The sequence below is a fragment of the Odontomachus brunneus genome, unplaced genomic scaffold, assembly GCF_010583005.1.
Source record: "Odontomachus brunneus isolate Ranch 3 - 2012 unplaced genomic scaffold, Obru_v1 Obru_scaffold_096, whole genome shotgun sequence".
Classification (NCBI taxonomy): domain Eukaryota; kingdom Metazoa; phylum Arthropoda; class Insecta; order Hymenoptera; family Formicidae; genus Odontomachus; species Odontomachus brunneus.
In genome coordinates, this window is record NW_022639546.1 from 430,344 (window position 1) to 452,395 (window position 22,052).

The 22,052-nt window shown below is 38.7% G+C and overlaps 1 protein-coding gene across 4 annotated transcripts in view; it reads left to right on the forward strand.

Moving 5' to 3' along the window:
* Positions 1–22,052, forward strand: part of LOC116848511 (beta-1,4-glucuronyltransferase 1) — an 85,482-nt gene that overhangs the window by 38,906 nt on the left and 24,524 nt on the right. Inside the window, exon 1 of one of the 4 annotated variants that reach the window (XM_032824673.1) lies at positions 4,458–8,708. The exons of the other annotated variants lie outside the window; for them this stretch is intronic. The gene's annotated coding sequence lies outside the window, so the exon portion shown is untranslated. Of the gene's footprint in view, positions 1–4,457; positions 8,709–22,052 lie in introns of those variants that run through there. 4 annotated transcript variants of the gene reach the window in all.

The window sequence follows — 22,052 nt, forward strand, 5'->3', positions numbered from 1 at the left end:
GAGTGATCTCAAAAAATGGCAAAGTTGGCTCTTCCGCGTTTTATTAAATTGTTGTAACTTTTGAACGGTTCGACTACAAACGAAACGAAAATCACTACAAACAACTACAAACGATTTAGAAACGTCACCCGCTTGCAGATTTGAGATATCTCAAAGTGGGGTGCTACTCATTTTTTTAAATTTCTATAATTTTTAATGGATGGAACTACAAACGAAATTATTGTTACTACAAACAACTACAAACAAAATGCTAACTTTTTACGTAGAAAAAAATTATTTTTTCAAAAGTCGGGTGCCAGGTTCACATAGCTTCAGAATCGTTGAGACCAAGTCCTCGTCTTGAGATCAAGAAAGTAAGAGAATTGAACGGAGTGTGTGGCTAACTCCCAAGAAAGGTTGGAGAGTTGGCGCTCAAAGATATTTAGAACGAAATAAAAGATCATTTATTGTCGAGTCATCTTAGAGAATATAAATATTTATAGAATATTTTCTTTTTGATATTTTATATTTTTTTTATTAAATGCTTCGTTTATTTATATTTTTTTTAATATATATATAATTATTTTATTATAATTAATATATATATTTTTTTATATAACATATAATAATATATATATATTATTTATGTTTATATATAATATATATTTTTAATATATATTTAATTTTTTAATATATATTTTAATATATATTTAATATATATATATATTTTTTATATATATATATATATATATATATATATATATAATATACATAACTATGAAAAACGTTTCTCTCCGATTCTCTTCTTATTCTATTAATCGAAATTGAGACTAAGTCATGAATTAAACGGATCTGAGGAAGGCTATCTGGCACTGGTTTTGATTGATTAAGAAAATCTCCCGGTCCAAGAATAAAAACCTGTAACCTTCTACACCGCGATATACAAGGGAAACGAAGCGTATATAAAATTTTTGTAATTTACAGATAATTGTCGTATGTAATCCTTCAATATACAACGAACTTTTCAGTTACATCGTGATTAGCTCGTAAAGTTCCGCGAGTAACTTTTAACTGCTGCAAAAAAAGACATATATCAGCGATTATAACGTGATATCGGCGCACTGTTTTTTTCTCTTTTTTATTAATCCTGATTCTCTTTTCGAGAATGCAATGTTTATGGCTAAATTATTCATCAGAATTTCCATTGAATTTTTTCTTTCTCTACTGTTATTTGAGAACCGGTTATGCGGGATCGAGTGCAAACGTACAAATTCGCGTCATTTTACTGGCTCCTTGACCTAACTAGACGTTCGTGGAAATAATATGCATTCCAATAGATGATCACATAACCCGTCGCTACGAGTTTGCGTGAAGAGAAAAGAGAACAGAGAGAAATAAAAAAAAAGAGAGAAATGCATGTCGCTTTGACAAAGAACGACGCGGTTTTTTTTCTCTTCATAAGCATTCGTACGTTAATCGCTGAGGAATTCAAGGCATTTTACGATCGTCAGGAACTGATATGCGCTCCTCGAGAGATTACATTTGCGTAAACATGTTGTTAGGCAGATAACACGCGAAACTGTATATATATTATTAGACATTTAGATATTTCTAGGCACATTAGATGCGCTTTTCCAATCCATATCTTTTACACATGGCACCGCTGATAACGCGCCTTACAGTTTTGACTCAAGTAATTTCCAGTCGACGTACCATATTTGACACCGTATGTAGATTCGTCACCGCGCCACCGCGTCTGACAGTTTGACAGCAGTCAATTTTTAAGGCTCGTGGCTACCCGCCGCAAAACTCATTTGATTGATGACTTGAGAAGCGAGAAAATAAACGCTCAAAATCCCTGCAAAATGCGCAGAAAAAGGGACGTGTTCGCAGAATGACACTTGCGAATCGATCGAATAGATCTGCAAAATAATCCTAACACCTTCCTCTTTAACAATCGATAAATCACCGTAAGATTAATGTGATATGCTGTTCACCTCTTATGTTTTAGTCTTTAAATGTGAATATTGAAACTTTCAACGTGGAGATACATATATATGTATGTACTCTCGGGAAACACGAAGTCTGGAACGAAAGTTCGAGTCGTATTGATGTTTTTCTTCTGTGTTTACAAAGCGCGAGATCAACAAAATGCATTGTATGATTTTACACCGCAAGTATCGCGGCTTAGGCGCTTGCTTACGCTCATGCTTTGTAAACACAGAAGAAAAAATATGAATATTATCCAAACTCCAGAGTTAAGTATCAGCGTTATTAATCTCCAAGTATTGCTACGTTCAGCAGAGAAAACTGCTTTGCAACTACGTTGTGAAATTCGTGAATCTGATTGGGACGCGCTCTTAGTCTTGGCTGAATCTAAGAGCATATGACAATCAGATTCACGAATTTTGCAACAGTTGCAAGGCAGCTTTCTCCGCTGAACGCGCAGCCGTTGGTATCATTGATATATTTGCTACTGTGGATTATTTATTAATTCTCTCCGTAAAGTTGCGTTCGAAAACTCTACTCGACGGGTAGAGTAGCATTTAATTGACCAATCAGAACAAAGGAAACTGAGATTTCTTTATCATGAATAAAGGAAAATGTCGTTTCCATACACTCGTGACGTTGGTGGCGCGTTAAGTAAAATTGAAAATTTTGAGTGCACGGAGAAAAATAATTTTGTTCTTTTAGCAAAATCGTCGTTGCTACTGCATATTCGTAGTGACATAAAAAAAAATTTAATATAAAAAATTGACGTAACTAATTTCACAAATTATTCGTTATCAGAGCAGAAGTAGTTTTGTTGCCAGGATAGAACAAATTTGTTGAGTGTATTTGTCCTAAGAATCACGTCAATTTGCTATTGACACAAAATAATGTATTCTTAGCAAATTTATTTGCTATCGAAGCAAAACTGTAACTACTTATATAAGTCCATCATGGTTCTTACAGCAAAATAATTTGTAGTTTCAGCAAATTATATCCAGCAAATAGTGATTAGTACTCTTGGCAAATCTTTTTGCTGTCTATATAATAACGAAAAGATTTTCCTGGACCAGCAGAACATTTGCCGGGCCAACAAATTATTTTTATAAAATGATTAATACAAACATATAGAGCTAAGTTACAGTTGTTACGTGTTTAATAAAAAATTAATAAATACACAATAGACGTTTCGACCATTGGATGTCCTCTTCAATAAGTGGTATAAAGTCAAGTATAGTCCATGCAATTCGTCAAAGCTGGTGTTGTTATGTTCAAGACGCAAATTCCTTATATCGACATTCTAATTAATACATTAGTGTTTACCGACAAAGATGTAGAAAAAAGAGAGCGGACACTGATGTATGATGTTGTTGGCGAATACTGATGTATTAATTAGAATGCCGATGTAAGGAATTTGCGTCTTGAACATAACAACACCGCTTTGACGAATTGCATGGACTATACTTGATTTTATACCACTTATTGAAGAGGCCACATCCAATGGTCGAAACGTCTATTGTGTATTTATTAATTTTTTATTAAATACGTAACAACTGTAATTTGGCTCTATGTCCGTATTAATCATTTTATAGATTTGATGTGCAGAGCTTGTATGATTTGTTTGCAAATTATTTTTCTCCGTGTGAAGATAAGCTTGAAGCGACGAGATCGATGCGACATGTGCGACGCTGGTAGGGAGAGCGCGTTAAGGCCATTCGTTCGAAATCGCCATGAGCAGCTACGCAAAAGCGAAATATCTCATCGGTGTGAATTCGACGGGGCCATAAATTGGCCCCGTAATGCGGAAGAATTCGTTATCTGCGCGATAACCGAGGTAAACCGAAAGAAGATAAGAGTGTACTCGCATAAAAATGCGCGCATTACCGCGCGGACGGTGAATATCTTGCCGTTAAACACGCCGTGTCACGATGGACGGGTGTCCTCTCTCCCTCTCTTCGTTTTACTCATTCATTTTCCAGAGAAACAAAGCACAATTGTGCCGGCCGCTGCGGCTCTCCGTGACGTTTCGTTTCTCTCGTGTCGTGACGTGGCTATTGTCGCCGCTACTGCTAATACGCACTTTCGCGACGAATCAATCCTTTTCACGATCATCCATCGAGACGTGACGATTCCCGGCCGATAATTTTTAACCTTTTGAGTCCCATAATGAGGGACGCACATCCCACCAGTGATAGAAACTTTGATTCCCGAGCAGCACGCAACAGCATGGGAGGGGATATACATCAACGCGACCATGAGCCTCAACCAAAAATCTTGTTAACTTAAACAGAATTTGGATTACTTCAATCGGAATTTCTGGATCGTTCATATTCGACCAGATATTTGGTTAATTCAATCAAACCTTTTTTTCCATGTGGGATGCAGTGATAGAAACTTTGATTCCTGAGCAGCATGCATCAGCACGTGACCGTGTCCATGAGCCTCAACCAAAAATCTTGTTAACTTAAACAGAATTTGGATTACTTCAATCGGAATTTCTGGATCGTTCATATTCGACCAGATATTTGGGTAATTCAATCAAACCTTTTTTTCCATGTGGGATGCAGTGATAGAAACTTTGATTCCTGAGCAGCATGCATCAGCACGTGACCGTGTCCATGAGCCTCAACCAAAAATCTTGTTAATTTAAACAGAATTCGGGTTACTTCAATCGCAATTTCTGGATTGTTCACATTCGACCAGATATTTGGTTAATTTAACCAAACTTTTTTTTCCGTGAACTTATCTTCCCTTCATTTTTAATGATTTTAACTAACTTATTGGCGGACAAAGTCGGTTATATCAGTACTATATAATATCCTCCCCCTTCCCCTCCTCTCTCTCTCTCTCTCTCTCTCTCTCTCTTTCCCCTTCATCCTTCCTCCTTTACTCTGAGCGAGATTGCTAATTTTAAAAACTCATGGCCGCCATATTGGACTTGCCATTTCGAACTTTAACTCTTTTTTACCTCAAAGTCGCAATCGATGATCCCCAAAATTCCCTATAATTTGAGGAAACTTCAAGAGAGATAAAATGTACGACTCACAGGACTCGCTGTCAGGTGCAGCGGCGATTACGGCTCGAAAGAGAGAACGATATTGTCGCTTCTGCGAATTTCGTGAGCTCTTTTCTTAGCGTTTTGTAATGGCAAAAAAGCTGGGAATTTCATTAAAACAGAAGGGGAGGAGGACACGATGCGCACATAACGCGGCGCATTTCGTTTCGCTGCTAACGCTATTATTAATCCAGGGAGTATAATTGAAATTCGTTTGCGTGTGGTGAACACACACACACACACACACAACGACAGAGGAAAGTCTGGTTTCCGGTGTGGATTTCACGGCGCGTTACTCGGAAAACACGCGCGCGAATGGAATATTACTGTACGTCGCGATGCGCAACGCAGAATTTGTGTTAAGGTGAACTCGCGCTCTCGCGACCACAGAAGTATATCCTGGCGATTTATCGAGATATACCGTCGTCACTAATTACGCCTGAAATTGAATTCGCCATTTTAGAGGCCATTATCGGATATTACACGGTAATAATTTTGGTAGCGCTCGCGCCGCGTAATACGTCGTCCTCGTTCGAATTAAATTAAGCGTGCGTATTTTCCCGCGAAATGCGCGTCTGCATGCTTACGTGTTAAACACGCAATTTGCCCCGCCAATGCGCGAGCACACGCGTGTCCCGATTAACGGTGTGCATGGAGCTGCGCGTTCGAAAAGAGCCGTCCGGATTTATTATTGACAATGTAATTTGTTGTCCCGGCGTGAAACGCGAAACATCTCGCGCGCGACATTTATTTCCGCGTCGTTATCTGCCGTTATCTGCCGAAGATGACTGTCTCTGTCTTCGAGGCGCAAAAAGCTGTTTGCTTCCAATATCTAATTCGCTGCGTTTTATCGCGTTTCAACATAACCTTCGCAACTTTTACCGTGTTCTTCCATTCAATTTAATCTTTTTATATGTTAACATAGCACGGTATCAGTTGCACCTTTTATCTAAGCAAACAGAGTATTGCTGGTTATTTCCGGGATATTGCGATTCCACGAAATGGAAATAACGCTATATCATATTGACACGACAGCGGATCCACGTTATCCACGCCAATCGCGAAATTAGAGACCCTTAAACAGAGACTGGCCATTGGGGGGTCTCCACGTGATTGGCGCACATGAACATGATCCGAAAAATGACGGCACCAATACGGAGCCGTGCTCACCAAGCGCACACGCACACATATAATAGATCACGCACTCACTCACCAGCTCATACATATTATCGCCACCATTTTTCGGCCAGTCTCTGTTTAAGGGTCTCTAAACTTCGCGAAATAGTCCTGTGTCGAAAAGGTACTATGAAAAAGACAATGTTATTTTTCATCGTGATTAATTCTTGCCGAGCCACGTCTTGCGAGTGCATACACTCCCTAAATGCGAGAACCCGAGTCGAAATTTTAACCCTGAACTTTCTAACGTCTGTATATTCTGAAGGATGAGTGTATATGCGATACGCATGGAAACTGAAATTCTATCCGCCTCTGAATGACAAAAAACGCACAAAATGCTTGAAGTTTTAAAGAGTTCTAAAGAAGACTTCTCGGCAAAGTAGGTTAGATAGAATTAGTAGGCTAAGTAGAATAAAAAAAATTGCTGTAGGCTTCAAAGTATTAAAATGGAACGTTGAGGCGAAAAGTGGAATAAAATTTACACGTGAGAAAATTGAAGTCTTGCTTAGCGCCTGTAAGTGGCAGAAAACGCACAAAATGCCACTTGTAGGGCTTTAGAGGGTATCAAAATTAATAGGTTAAATAGAATCAAGAGCTGATTCAGCTGATAGACTTCAGAGTCTCAAGGTAAACGTTGAATAGAATATTAAGGTGGAATGTAGAATCAAAATCTCGACTCGGGAATACGCACGTGTCGCAAGAACGGACGTTAGTGTTTAAGCCTTTGAGTCTGTTGTTTCCCGAAACCATCCTGTCGGAGTCCCAATTTCAGTGGTATGGTATAGTTCCGCTTGGACGAGCGAGGATAACACGAAGATAGTTTCAAAGGCGCGACCGTCGGGCTTTAGAGATTCGCACGAGAGAGAATACCTACTTCAAAATCCGACCAGTTGTTGCAGAAGTTTGTGCCCGCAAGGACGAATATTTGGCCACACGATTATTTGCGGAAAAGAGTGTAATATGATATCAAAATTGCAGTGTACGTCGCGATGCAAAAAAACAAATGTAAGGGCGATTAAAAAATTAGAGAACGAAACTAAAAATTAGAGAACAGTTGAATTGAAGAGAGAGAGAGAGGTGAGAAATAGACTTAATATAAACTTTATATCCCACCAATAGAGATCCCACAGAAATAGAAGTATAATATTTCTTTCTCACTGTATCATCTCGTGATGATACAGCAAGTCACCCATCCTTTTTTGGTAGACGTGCCAAATCCAAGGAGATTCTTTTCTCTGCACGTTAGACATCTCGTGACAACGATGAAAATCATTACGTGACGTTATGGAACGTCTAAAAATACGCACATGGTTCTGCCCGTCCAGTCTCCCGCGCGAAAACGGAAAAAATACGCGAGTACGACAGGAGATATCGAGGATGCCCAATGATATCGATATCGTGTCGCGTTACCTTGCTAATGGCGATCGAAAAGTCGCTCTCGAGCGGACGGATTGCGCGACGTGACGGACAGTCGCCGCGAATCGTAGAACCGTGAACTTGCGGTGTTAGAATCCGCTTCCCCCGTCGCGGAGAGAACATCTCGTCTCGATCACCACCATCACCATCACCACCGACCACTACAACGACGACGACGACAACGTTCTTTCGTTCGCAAGGTTTCAAGGTTGTCGCGGCAGGCTTTCCTCCACTCAACCGGTTTTCAACCACGATTATTACACGCAACTTTCCCGCACGGCCATCGAACGCGATTTCCAAGCTAATTTCTTTGCGTCAGAGTGTAGAACTTCCGCGGTGAGACAAGTGTCTCCGCTTAATCGTTTATCAATCGCTAATTTCGAATTTCTCACGACAATTTTCCGCAAGTGAAAAAGTTCTCTCTCTCTCTCTCTCTCTTTTTCCTTTTTTTTCTCAACTTATTCCGTTGCTTTTTTGATCTTATTGGCAGTCCGCGTAATTGACGTCGCGCGAGTACAAATAGAGGCGCGCTCCTTACAAACAGCGCGTGCGTGACTCGTGTTACGTCGATCTCGTGATTAAGAGGGAAGCTAACTATCGCGCGCGCCCTACATTTTTTAATTAAAGGGGCGCAACCGGCAGCGCGCGGGCCGTGTATTTTGTCGGGCGAAACTGCGTCTACGCGATCGCGCACAATAGAGTGTTTCATGGCTTAGCCGAGGCCGAGCCCCGTTGCCGACTCTCGCGATCAGAGCCTAGACGTGAAGCCAGGGATTGCCGTCGTAATTAGCGCGAAGTGAACCTCATGTGTACGTATGCGTACGTGTTGTGTTTGAGTATATGTGTACAAAGAGAGAAGAAGAGAGAGAGGGGGCGAGAGGGGAATCCGTGTACGACACGGCGCATGATTTATCGTCGTAATTTTGAAATGGAGAAACAAGACCGTCGCGATGCGACGCGAGCGTGCAGCTAATTAGCGATACTGTGTCGCTTGGCGTTGATGTACGTGCGTCATTTCCGAGGAAAGCATTGCGCTCGTGCTCGCTAGAATTTCAACGACCGATCGCGTAATACCCTCCGTACACCCGACTAGGTGAGTATGAGGAAAAAAAAAACTACGAAAAGGGAGAAACGCAAAGCAAAACTCGATTCGAATTCAGGGGCGGTAAGTGCATTATTTACTTGTCGCGTTATTCACAGACTGAATACACCTGACTAGAAATTTGTCCCGTCAGATCTCGATCAGGTTGATCTTAATCAGTTGTCTGTGAAGAGAATAAATTTTTCCTTTGAGCACACGAGCCTTCCTAAAACTCGCGACGAGCACATTTTCAGGCTTTTCCTTTCGCCTTCGCTTGTTGGCTTCGGCAAACAATAATAATCAAGGAAGAGCGATTTTTCATTTCTCCTTCCGCGCGGTATGTGACGTTCGTCACGTGCGACTCGCGTTGACAATCGAGAAGAATTGCACGTAGTTAAGCGATAATGCTAATTCAGGCTGTTGTTAAGAAAATATTCTTTGCCTGAGGGTAACCGTTACTTGAAAGAAGAAAACTAACCCGAGCAATCGCTGCTCTCAGTAATAGAACGACATGTTTCTGCGTGTGGAACGAAGTTCTAGTCGGGTAGCTGTATTGTGTACGTTTCTCAGTTGTATGTATTCTATACATACCGTTTCATATTCATGATATGATATTATCATTATATTACGAGCATTATCGCTTAACTACGTGCAATTCTTCTCGATTGTCAACGCGAGTCGCACGTGACGAACGTCACATACCGCGCGGAAGGAGAAATGAAAAATCGCTCTTCCTTGATTATTATTGTTTGCCGAAGCCAACAAGCGAAGGCGAAAGGAAAAACCAAGGTGGAGGTTACGGTATCTTTTTTTTTTCCGAGATCCGCGTCACGATGAAGGTGAACGCGACTCAACGGCCGGAAAGCGCGATCGAACGGGCGACGTAAGAAACGTCGTAAAAAGATCGGATTATTATATCAGATCAAAAGGCGGAAAAACGGATTACCTTGAAGCCAGTGCGACTCCTAAGTATAGAAGAGGCCGCGCTGCACACGTGCGCAAACGACAATACTTCTGCTTGCTCGTACGAGCCGTTCGCACGCGCCGTTTGTTCGTTTACGGGATGACAGATCGAACGATCGATCCCAAGCTTGCTTGATGGATCGACCGAATGTTTGTTCGCGCGACCCTTCGCGTTTCGTAGGTGGTATATAGGCGCTTAGAAAATCACTCCGAGCGGAAATTATTCCTTTCGTCCCGTCGAACTCGACCTGGAATTCTCCGGATCCCCCGGAGCGAATTTTCGTGCTCCACCGAATTCTCCCTGTGATATTTACGGAGAAATTCGACGGAGAGCGCTGGAGTCTCGTCCTATCGCCAGAAATTAGCCTCTGAATACTTCTCGATCAATCGATATTGCTGTTATAAACTCTTCACAGTCCAGTATACGTAATTCTGTACATTCATTTTGTGTCCTCCCCGAATTTTTTATATTGGCAGAGTAATGATTCCGTCGGTATATTGTCCATCTATTCTAGACCGAGCTTTATTCTTCGTCCTAAACCGTGAAACAGTGATTTTTCCGTTGGAAAAATAAATATGGCGATTGTGTGCGGAGCAGAATCGTTGACGCTAGAAATTGTGTAAAATTCTGCGCGAAAGGAAATAAACAAATTTTATTTTCTCCGTGTTTTATCAATGTCATCGTAAAGCATAAAGTTAGCGCTTGTGTTTGTTTTGTGCATGTGTGTATGTCATATAAGATTTATTAAATAAAATTTATTAAATTCCCTAGCTATATAGAACAATGTGCAAACATGAATGCACACTCAGTTCCTAGGCTTTCACACTTTTCATCAAAATAAAATTGCGACGCTTTGAGCTGTCAAGATTGAAAGCCACTGTTGACATGCATGCGCAGTAATCGCCGTGACAAATGTATAAAAATGACTACACTTCTCATAGTAACGTTCCCTTAATTTAAAATATATCCTCCCTTCGAAATTTCACAAATGTTACGTTCTGTTACACGTTACCACTTTGTCATAATCGATTACTGTATCAACCGGTGGCTTTTCTGACAGCACGAGGTGTGGCAATCTAGTCCATAAAAATTGTGAAAGCCGATTAGGAGCTGAATGTATGTACATAATGAAGATAAATATCTCGTAACTGAACTAATGAGAAAACCCAATCAGTTTTACATTTTATTAACGAACTAATGAATTATTAACAAAACTAACGTTTACATAAAATTTTGTCAGCGGTCAAAAATAGGAAAAAATAATAGTTGAAATAGAAAAATAAGTAATAACTAAAATAAAATAGGAAATAAAGTAGTCGTAATGAAAAATTAATCATATCTTAGTTGCCGAATAATACAGAGTCAAATTGGATGACTATTAAATAATATTAAATTGACGCATAAAGAGACATCTTTTAACAAAAAATTTCAAAATATTGAAATATTAAATACACATATATTATTAATCTTTTAACCACATTGCAATATCGTCATCTGTTTCAATTATTTCAATCACAAGATTCAATTATTGAACTTGTTTAAAAAAAAAAAGTTTCATGCAAGTTTGACTTTTTACAAAAAAGTATTGTAATTACTTGGACAATTTTTATATCGTGTATTTTCTATAACTTAAATTTTATTTTATTTCTATAACAACTAAAATTTTAGTATAGTTCAGCTTTACAAGAAACATAAAAAGAAATAAAATCCTAACATAATTTTCACTACAACATTTTCTCTGCACTAAGAGAAAAAATGGTTAATACAGATAATATTGTCATCTGTTTCAATTATTTTAATTACAAGATTCAATTACCGAGACATTTATCTTATACGCACGTTCAGATCATATTTCTCGACGATGAATTTTATCCAAATCACAAGATTTTCACCACACTGAGGGAAAAATTACCTTAAAATCAACAAATATTTCTTTGATGGGTGCCATTAACATATTTACTTAAATCTAAATTTTCTTTATTTAAATCAAATATTGTTTGCCTGATTTAAGTAAACAATATTTGGTCTAAAGAAGATGGTCTAAAGAGAATTTAGATTTAAATAAATATGTTAATGGCATCCACATCAAAAAAATATTTGTTGATTTTAAGGTAATTTTTCTCTCAGTGTGATGAAAATCTTGTGATTCGGACAAAATTCATCGTTTGATTTTAAGGTAATTGTTCTCTCAGTACAGGAACGACTTTTAGGGCTACTTCATGAAGAAAGAAAATTTTACTCAAACGGGATCTCGATGAGGCCTCAAAAGGGTTAAAATTGAAACGCCTTATCGATGAAAAGTAAGAGGAAAATCCTCCTTCCACTTTTCCTATTTTGTTTCCGCAAGGCTGACGAGCCTGTTGAATGCTCTCGACGCGTCAACGATCGAACGAAGAGCTCGCGAGGAGCTCACGCGAGTACGTATGATTTGTCCCGATTCGTCGGCGCGGGCCTCATTACCAGCACGAAAGTCGAACGATCGATCTCGATACCGGGACACGATCACGAGACGTGCACATGATCGCAGGCAAGTTGGCGAGCGCCGAGCACGCACTCGCAATGAATTGCCTCGGTTCTTCCGGCGATCGCGGCGCGCTCATGCCGGTGTACGTACGTGCCGCAATTCGCGAGCGCGTTGTTTGGCCATTAACGTCGATCGTTCGGTTTTGTATGGCAAGCAGGTATATCGGGCCTATCAATCCATGCGCCGGCTGTTGCGATTTCCGCCTGTGAACTCGATTCGGCCGTTCGATTCGAGCGTGTCGAATGTCGCTCGTCGGGCCGCGCTCGTCTACAAAACTACAACGATACGATACCGGGCGATTTTTCCCCGCGTTACTAGCCTTCACCGTCTCAGACGGAGATGGTGTGTACACTGAGAGAAAAATGTTTGGTATTTGTAACTACAATCGAATATTAAATACACATATATTATTAATCTTTTAACCACATTGCAATATCGTCATCTGTTTCAATTATTTCAATCACAAGATTCAATTATTGAACTTTTTTCAAGGTTTCGTGCAAGTTTGACTTTTTACAAAAAATTATTGTAATTACTTGGACAATTTTTATATTGTGCATTTTCTATAACTTACGCTAAAATTTTAGTATAGTTCAGCTTTACAAGAAACATACACAAAAATTGTAAATTTATAACTATATAATCATATAGAGAAATAATTACTATAAATAATAGTCAAGACCATTTTTTAGTCAATTGCACTATAATTTTAATGATAATAACCTCATATGCATGTTACTACTACTATCTTCATGTTGGAACAACCAAAAACAATATAGTTGGCACCAAATTGGGCCCAGCTATATTTTTTAGTTGTCCCAACACGAAGATAGTAGTAGTAACATGCATATAACGTTATTATCACTAAAATTATAATGCATTTGACTAAAAAATGTTTGTCTTGACCATAATTTATAATAATTATTTCTCTATATGATTATAGTTACAAATACCAAACATTTTTCTCTCAATGTAGGGCTGTGCAATTGATGAAATCGTATACCGCGATGCGATCTTTTCTAAGAATCGTAATCAGTGCAATTGCAATGTCATCGCATCGCAATTTTGCAATATAATTTTAAATCGCGTGCAAGTGCAAAAGAAATAACGCAACTTAATATTTTAACCTTGGATTACTAAACTATTTTGTGCGTAAAGTTGTTACTAAAATTTGTAAAAAAATACAACTTCAAAATAAAACATTAATATAATAAGTAAAAACTTTTGACTATTTTTATTAAATTCATATCAAATATAGAGACACTTGAATACAAACAGTATAAAATAGTTTTGCGAGAATAACGCTGCAACAAAAATATAAAAAATAAAATATACTTATTGTATAACTCAAAAGTAATACTATTACTAAACTATTTCTTGCAAACGCTATCACTATAATTTTACACCAAGACACTATGATACGGCGAGATCACGTAGCATACCAACAACATTCATCCGTTAGTAGATGAAATCATGGCTGACGAACCGGACTGCGTGTTCCCGATAAGCTCTTCGTTTATTGCAACATATGTGAACCTTATGTAATGGGAAATGTGCACTTGTCTCTTCTTTGTGTGGTTCCTGTTGAATATGCTATCGATAAATATAATAACCTTATTATTATTACTATTTTACTACAAAAAATATGGTCGGAGTCGAAAATAACTAAAATTTTAATTGGATTAATAATTTTTCCTCTTAGTGTGGAGAAAATTACGTTAGGATTTTATTTCTTTTTATGTATGCTTTTTGGAAAATCTGTACTATACTGAAATAGTATAAGTTACTATAGAAAATGCACGATATAAAAATTGTTTAAATAATTACAATAATTTTTTGTAAGAAGTCAAACTTGTATGAAACTTTGAAACTGACATATATGCTAAGAGAAAAATATGGTTACTTTCGTCCCCAACAAAACTGTCTCGATTACAAATCAGTAATCGTTAGTAATCGTTTTCTATTGGAATCGATTAGTGATTAGATGAGGGCTGACACCAAGAATTATAATCATTTGAAATAAAAAATATAGTAAAGTTGCAAATATTGAATGGTAAGAGAAATTAACTATTTTATATAGTCGATACAATTGGAATATTTGGAAAATATAGGAACATGTAACTATTCCCAAAGCGTGCTTTACTATATACATAGAGTAATAAGATGGTGACTATAAATCTGTTTCAATTCTGCTATATCTTTATGTTTAGATGAACTATAAATATATGTTTGAGGCTAAAACGAACTATAAAATATAGTGAGATTATAGTTATTCCAACTATTTTTTCTCTCAGTGTTATAATGGCATAATCCCATTATGCCTTTAAATATATAAGTTTAGATTGAATAGTATAAAACATCAGAAATTGTCGCGCGATATTTGCACAGATATTTAACTAAAATGACGAGTGATTTTGGATTGCAGGCGCGACTTTGCGATAAAGCTCGCAATTGCGTATCGCGTTGCGATTCAAGAAAAGAAAGTCGCAGAGTGCTTGTGCGAAATATTGCAAAATCGCACATCTCCAAGGTGGTGAAGCGCGGGAATTCATTTTCCCCGGCCAATTCGCGAAAGTTCGAGATCGATTCGCGCGCGTCGGCGTGTGCACGATATGTCTCGCCGGTCGGTCGGTCGGTGCAGCCCGCCATGGTCAAATTGATCGCGAGATGCAGCGCGCGTGAAAATTAATTAATTCTTCGCGTCACCGCGGAGGTTAAAAGTTCGCGTGGCGTTTTGCTGAAATTCAATTTGCCGTTATACAAAGGGACCGGCGACGCGCGAAAACACGCGGTTCTCGACGACGATGATAACGACGACGACGACGACGCTCCGGCGTCGGGAAGGGATATAAAAGTGCATACGGCGCTTGGACAAAAGGTCACGCGGCGACTTTCTGTTTTACGAGAGACACGTGACGTTCGAGATCAGGGCACGACTTTCCGTGTTTATCGTCTCGGCAAAATATACGCGACGGACGCGATGAGTGAACGCGACGAGCGCACTTTTACTTACCGTCATAAAGCAATTACGGCCCACGCGGAAGACCTATTCGTGCGTTCTTATCCTCGTTGCATTTTGAAAAAAGCGCCACGTGTCGGCTATCGTGCAGAAAACGATACTCCTCGACACGTGACGTCAGTCCTAATTTAATGACTAATCGATTTCAATTGAAAAACTGACGATTACTAACGATTACTGACTCGTAATACGGAGCTAGTCTCGGGAATCTGTCGTGGCAAGTACAGGGCAGACCGTGACTAAATGTCTCATATTTTCGAATTTCGAAGATACAACTTCTCAGACAATTATTATAACTGTGACTGACTGACAGTTGCGCACATATATAAAATATATTATAAAAATAATATATATACTAAATATGTTTCAACTTAAAATAACAACAAAAGTATAACGGCTCTAGAAGATTCAAACTAGTAAATATTATAAGGACAATAAAAGCCAAATCACTGGTGTTAAACGTTTATGATTTACATATAATTAAAAAATAAATAAAATAAATTTTTATTTGACTCACAAATTAATTATTCTAAATTAGAGTAACAAAATTGTTTTGTAATTTTAATCACAAAAATAGTTAAAATAACCATATTTCTAATAACACTATTTAAATATTTAGAATAACCATTGTTTTAATATTATTAGAAAGATGGTTATTCTAACTATTCTAAATTAGAATAATTAATTTGTGAGTCGAGTAAAAACTTATTTATTTTTTATTATTTTTTGATAATATGTAAATCATAAGCACTTAATACCAACGATTTGGCTCTTATTGTCCTTAGTAATATTTATTAAATATTACTAAAAAAATATGTTTAAATATGTTTCAATTATCATAAGTGTATTATTCAAATATTGTAATATTGTAACGATATTATTAATATCGTGAAGTCTATGTTATTTCAATTATTGTAAATGCATTTTCCTTGCCTCTTATCGTAATTATTATAATTAGGTGTAGAAGGTATTTAAGCGCGTGTCGCGCGTGTTATTACATAAAATTCGCGAACACCGCTTCTATGAGCGTTACATAATATCAGCGCTCGACATCGAATACCACGGACACTTTCCGACCCGGGAAGTTTCAGCATTAACGTCGCGTACGCGAGAGCTCTCCGTGGTCGGGTTCCCTCCATTCAGCTTTTTCGATCGCGAGCAGCACCGCCATCGATCGCACCTGCAACATATCGCGTGCACAATGAGACCATGACGATAAATAATTTAGCCGGACTGTCGCGCGACGTAAGTGAAGACGCCCGTTTCCTCCGTTGCGCGCGATGTCACTTTTTATCGCGCGCGCGTTCCCGCGAATAGAGACACACGTGCGAAAAAATTAATGGACTCTCTGAGGAGTCACTGAACGCATACACCTATAGAGTCGGGCTTGCAGATCGGTTCGCGCAGAATAAAGTCGCGGCGTTTCAATTGGCAGAATTGAAAGCCACTGCTGACGCGTATGCGCGGTAAAATCGGTTGTATATAAATACAGAAAAATTACTTCTCCAAGTAATATTTCCTTCGTTTAAAAGCGATTCTTCCTTTCAAATCTCAGATTAAATCTCAAATGTTGCATCCTGTATCTGTTATTTCGGTAACAGCACCGACAGAACCGATCACCGCGTTGCATACACTGAGGGAGAAATTACCTTAAAATCAACAAATATTTCTTTGATGGGTGTCATTAACATATCTACTTAAATCTAAATTCTCTTTATTTAAATCAAATATTGTTAATCTGATTTAAGTAGGTAAAATTTGGTTTAAATAAAGAGAATTTAGATTTTAATCAATATGTTAATGGCACCCATCAAAGAAATATTTGTTGATTTTAAAGTAATTTTTCCCAGTGTACACGTTTTCACATTGGCTCAATAAAATGTACTTTCACACCATGTCATTTCGGCTCCTGTCATAATCGATTACCGAAGTCCAGTGATCCTCAAAACTAGATGGATCACTAACGTCACACAATAAATCTATTCAAACTGTTTTGCTCTCGACTGTATGTACGTAGATCGGCATAGTTTTAACTATAAAGCTATACCTTTCTAGAGAGCGCGCAATGTATTTCTTACGGGGAAACTCTAAAATAGCGTAACTTCATGTGTTGAAGCTATCATGCCGGCCTACGTACACGATTCACGAGGTCATTATCATGCTGACATTCCGCATTACTATAGGAACGAGTGAGAGAAAAGAGTCGGCAATAAAACACCAACACTCGTGGTCTATTCTTTGTAGCTGTACTGTTAAATTGGTACAATAAATTAGAGAGAGAGAGAGAGAGAGAGAGAGAGAGAGAGAGAGAGAGAGAGAGAGAGAGAGAGAGAGAGAGAAAGAGAAGTATATTTTTTCTTGCTCGAACTTATTGCATGAGTTCAGCAATGCAGCTACAAAGAACAGATCTAATATTGCACTCTTTCTGTGAACTTGTACACTCAGTTTTTTCAGTGAAGTCGCAACGCTCAAGGTTGTCACAATTGCGAACCGCTATTGACCAATTTACACGAGGATTGGCTGCGTCTTTTTTTTGTCACTGGCCGACTGCTGCGCAAGTGCGTCAGCAGTGACTCGCAATTGTGACGATCTGAAGCGCCGCAACTTGATTAGAAAGAAGAAATGTGAAAAGCGTCTCGCAGCTGAGTGTGTACCCTCTCTCCATGAGAGAGGCGCGTGATCTCGCCGACTCGGCACACGTTAAATCGAATCACCGACTGGGATCGAGGAACGCCAATTAATCGTCTCCGATCGGCCGGTGCAATAAATACATTAATTAATTGTCGAAGATTTACGGCGCCAGCACGCTCCCGGCGGCGGAATAATTGTCGGGATAACGCCGGCAGGGTTCATCGGGCCGTGCACGATCGACCGGCGGAAAATGCAACGTTACGTCGCAAATTGCCAGGGCGATCGATGATGACACCCGCCCGCATCGCTGACGGTGGCGGCCGTTTCTTCGTCGATCGCCGACTATCGCCAACGCGCGCGCGATTCGCGGTCGATTCCTCGCGCGACGCGGACATCGCGGACACTCGTCGCGGTCGACGAACCCCGCCGGGACGACCTCATCAATAAGCGTAGCCGAGGGGGTAAGAATATCGATGCAACTGTTGATGCGAGCGTGATTCATCGGCCTCAATTATCGAACAAACGCGTTGCCGCGACAAACAACGTCGAGGCGACGTCGGCTCGCACGAAAACAACGCGGTCGACCTCTGCGCCGAAGTTAGCCCGCCATTTTCGAAATTTCAACGCGGCCATCACAGTTCTACTTTCCCACCCGGAAGGTAGTTCTCGATCAGTTTTCAAAATAGTTCTGGCGTCTGAGGCGATCAAAAAGCCATCTGAGAAAAGGGGCGAACTTCGCGAAGCCGACGACACGGAAATTCGCCGGAATTCTTCTCACAAGCAAACCTATCCAAAAGGTACACTCCGATTTCTTTCTAATTTAACAGAAATGTAGAAGTACAAAATATATTTAGATCACATTTTTTCTTTTTGGTCCAATTTGAGTTTCACGGGCAGTTTATAGCTTTTTAATGTTCTTATTCTTATCATCAACTAAATAGAGTGTAAATAGAGTACAACAAAAATGCATAAGAAATAAAATTGAATACAAGATATTAAATAATTTTAACAAAATCGGCATAGTTGAGACATGAACTATTTTAAATTTCTTTAGCCGAGATTCCAATTGAAATATTTTAAATCTGTGCTAAATTAGTCAAAAATGATTTTAATCTCGGCTAAACCGAGAGACATCCGACAATTTTAATTAAAATTTTAGCAAAATTAGCATAGCTGAAATACGAACTATTCTAAATTTCTTTAGCCGAGATTGTAATCGAAATATTTCAAATTTGTGCTAAATTAGTCAAAACTGGTTCGAATCTCGGCCAAACCGAGAAATTATTTATATAAATAATTTTTTTAACTTCTTACGTTTTGTTTAAACATTTTATTATTTATACAAATAATTTTATACATTTTATACATTTGACTTCATATTCATAATCAGCAAACCAAAAACGCCTATATCTTGTATTCAATTTTATTTCTTATACATTGTTGTTGCATTTGTTGATGATAGGAGTGAGAACATTAAAAAGCTATAAACTGCCCGTGAAACTCAAAGTGGGCTAAAATGAAAAAAATATGACTTAAATATTTTTTATTCTTCTACATTTATGTCAAATTAGAAAAAAATTGAAGTGTAACTTTTAGATAGGTTTACTTGTCAGTTTTTCGTCTTACTTTTAGTATTCGAACGCGCACATTCGGTGGAAGAGAATTTTTTATTTTCTAACATAAGAAAATATCAGAAATTTAACGGCGATGATGTAGTAGCCGATAAAAAAAATAATAAAAGAATGAAAAATTGATTTACATTTCATCGTATTCCGAAAGAATCACTTTTTGAAGAAATCGATTATACAAATTTGCATCACAATACGCTGAAAGAGTTAATAGTATCGTGAAGAACTCATGAAGGACTACTTAGAACTCTGAAGAAATTGACCGACTTCTGAAAAAAAATTTTCAAATTTAATTGAATTTTTTTTCCGAGGATCTATCGGTTTTTTTAGAATTCTAGGTAATCTTTCTCTTTTTCTCTTTTTTTCTATTTCTTCCTCTCACGAGTCAGAACTAAAAAATTCTGGTGAATTTTCTTGCTCAATTTCGCGAAATTGACCTCTCTTTTTTCCAAATGGCTGTTTCACTGCTTCAAACGCCAACACTACTTCTGAAATCGATCGAGGACCTTAGGACTCTCTTCGGAAAGCCAGAAGCTCTCTCTCTCTCTCTCTCTCTCTCTCTTCTCTCTTCCTCTTTCTTTCTTTGTCTATCTCTTCTGCTTCTGCCGCTCGAGGGCGAGAGCATTCGACGCGATTTCTCTCCGTCGAAATCGATCTCGGCGATAACGTTACATCTTCGTATGAGACAATAAGTCAAACAGAGCTTAAACTCGAGCGGCCGCATTCAACGTTAAATCACGCGATCAGAGCGAAACACTGTGGGCGACGTATTTACCCAAAAGACCATAAATTTCCCCAAGATTTTCGTAAATAGGCGGCCCCGTAAGTGAGAGCAAACGCAACCGTTTCGCGTTTTTCACGTACGAACCATTGTGCCATTACGCCGCAGCGATTGACTTTTACGGGCTTATTCGCGCCGGTCGTAGGATCGATTGATGGGTGCGTCAGGAAGTCGAAAACATCCTCGGGTGCGTCAGGAAGTCGAAAACATCTTCAGCAGCGCGTGTTGTGCCAATAAAGTCGAGATTACGAGGTTTTCGCGTGCGGCCGTGCCACGTCGATCTCGCGTCGTATTACGCGAATTCCACTCGTCAAGATAGACGATCGCCGTTGAAGAATGATTGAAGGCTGTCGCGATCGATAAATTGCATTTTTTCTTTTCTCTTGTTTTGTTCTGTTTCTATTTTACACGCACAGGCCGTATTTGCATGTAGACTGCGAAATGGAACGTATTAAAACAATATGTTTGCAACATATTATTTGATCACACTGTACTGGCAGTTAAAAGAACACACATATGTATGTGTGTGTGTGTGAGAGAGAAAGAGAGAGAGAGAGAGAATATAAAAAATATAAAAATAAAATATAAATAATAATTAATATAATATAAAAAATACTAATAATATAAAGAATAAAAATAGTAATAAAATAATAATAATTAGAAATATAACATAATAGAAATATATAATAGTAAAACTAGTAATAAAATATAGAAAAAATAATATAGAATATAGAAATATAGAATAAATAATATAGAATATAAAAAAATATTTTTTTGGACTTAATAAATTTTGTTGAATTGAAAAACAAATTTAATTATTGAAATGTCCAAAAAATCTCGCTCGGTACGATTTTTTCGTGTTCTTGTGTGTTCGATTATGGTGACGAACGGAGCTCCTCCACGATAACCGTTATTTCGATCACGGCTAACCTTGGCTTCCGCGACCGACTCGCTTTTTCGAATCCGACAACACCCTGACGGGGCTCGTAGTCAGAGGTCTTCCCCGCGAAAATCCGACCGATAGTCGAACAACCTTCCTCACAAAAGTACGCACAAACGCTAATCCACAAAAATTATATTGATCGGTCGCTCCACCCGCGCTGGCCTCCCCGATAGACGTCCCCCTAGCCCCAGCCCTTTCCTACACGGACAACGGACACAACACGATATACCAAAGAGAGAGCAATCTTATAAATCCGGCGCTGTGCTTCCTCGCCCGGACCTCCTGGATCGCTCCTCCGCTCGCTCGCTCGCTCGCTCACTCACTTGTCATTCGGTACGCCTGCCTCTCGTCCGATAGCTGGTCGGAAGTTCCGCTCTTCGCATTCGATAACCATATCACACACGATACCATAGAAGAAGGAGAGCGTACTAGGTGGCGGCGGGACGCCATGCGTTCGAGATCTGCGTATCTTTTTCGTCCCAAAGAGAGAAAAATATCGAGAGCGCGGTTTTGCTAGGCCCGGGTCTTTCGTTTGCCGGGCGACTGCTCTAAACCACTGAGCTATCTGACGCTCCACACTGAGAGAAAAATGTATGATATTTGGAACTATAATGGCATAGTAAAAATATTATAGTTAGGAATATAATTTTTATAGTAAATGTTACCATAATATTTGTAATATTTACAATATAAGTATAGTATAACAGACCCGTGTAAAATTTTTACCAAGAATTATAATTATTTGAAATAAAAAATATGGTAAGGTGGCAAATATTGAATGGTAAGAGAAATTAACTATTTTATATAGTCAATACAATTGGAATATTTGGCAAATATAGGTACATGTAACTATATTCCCAAAAGGT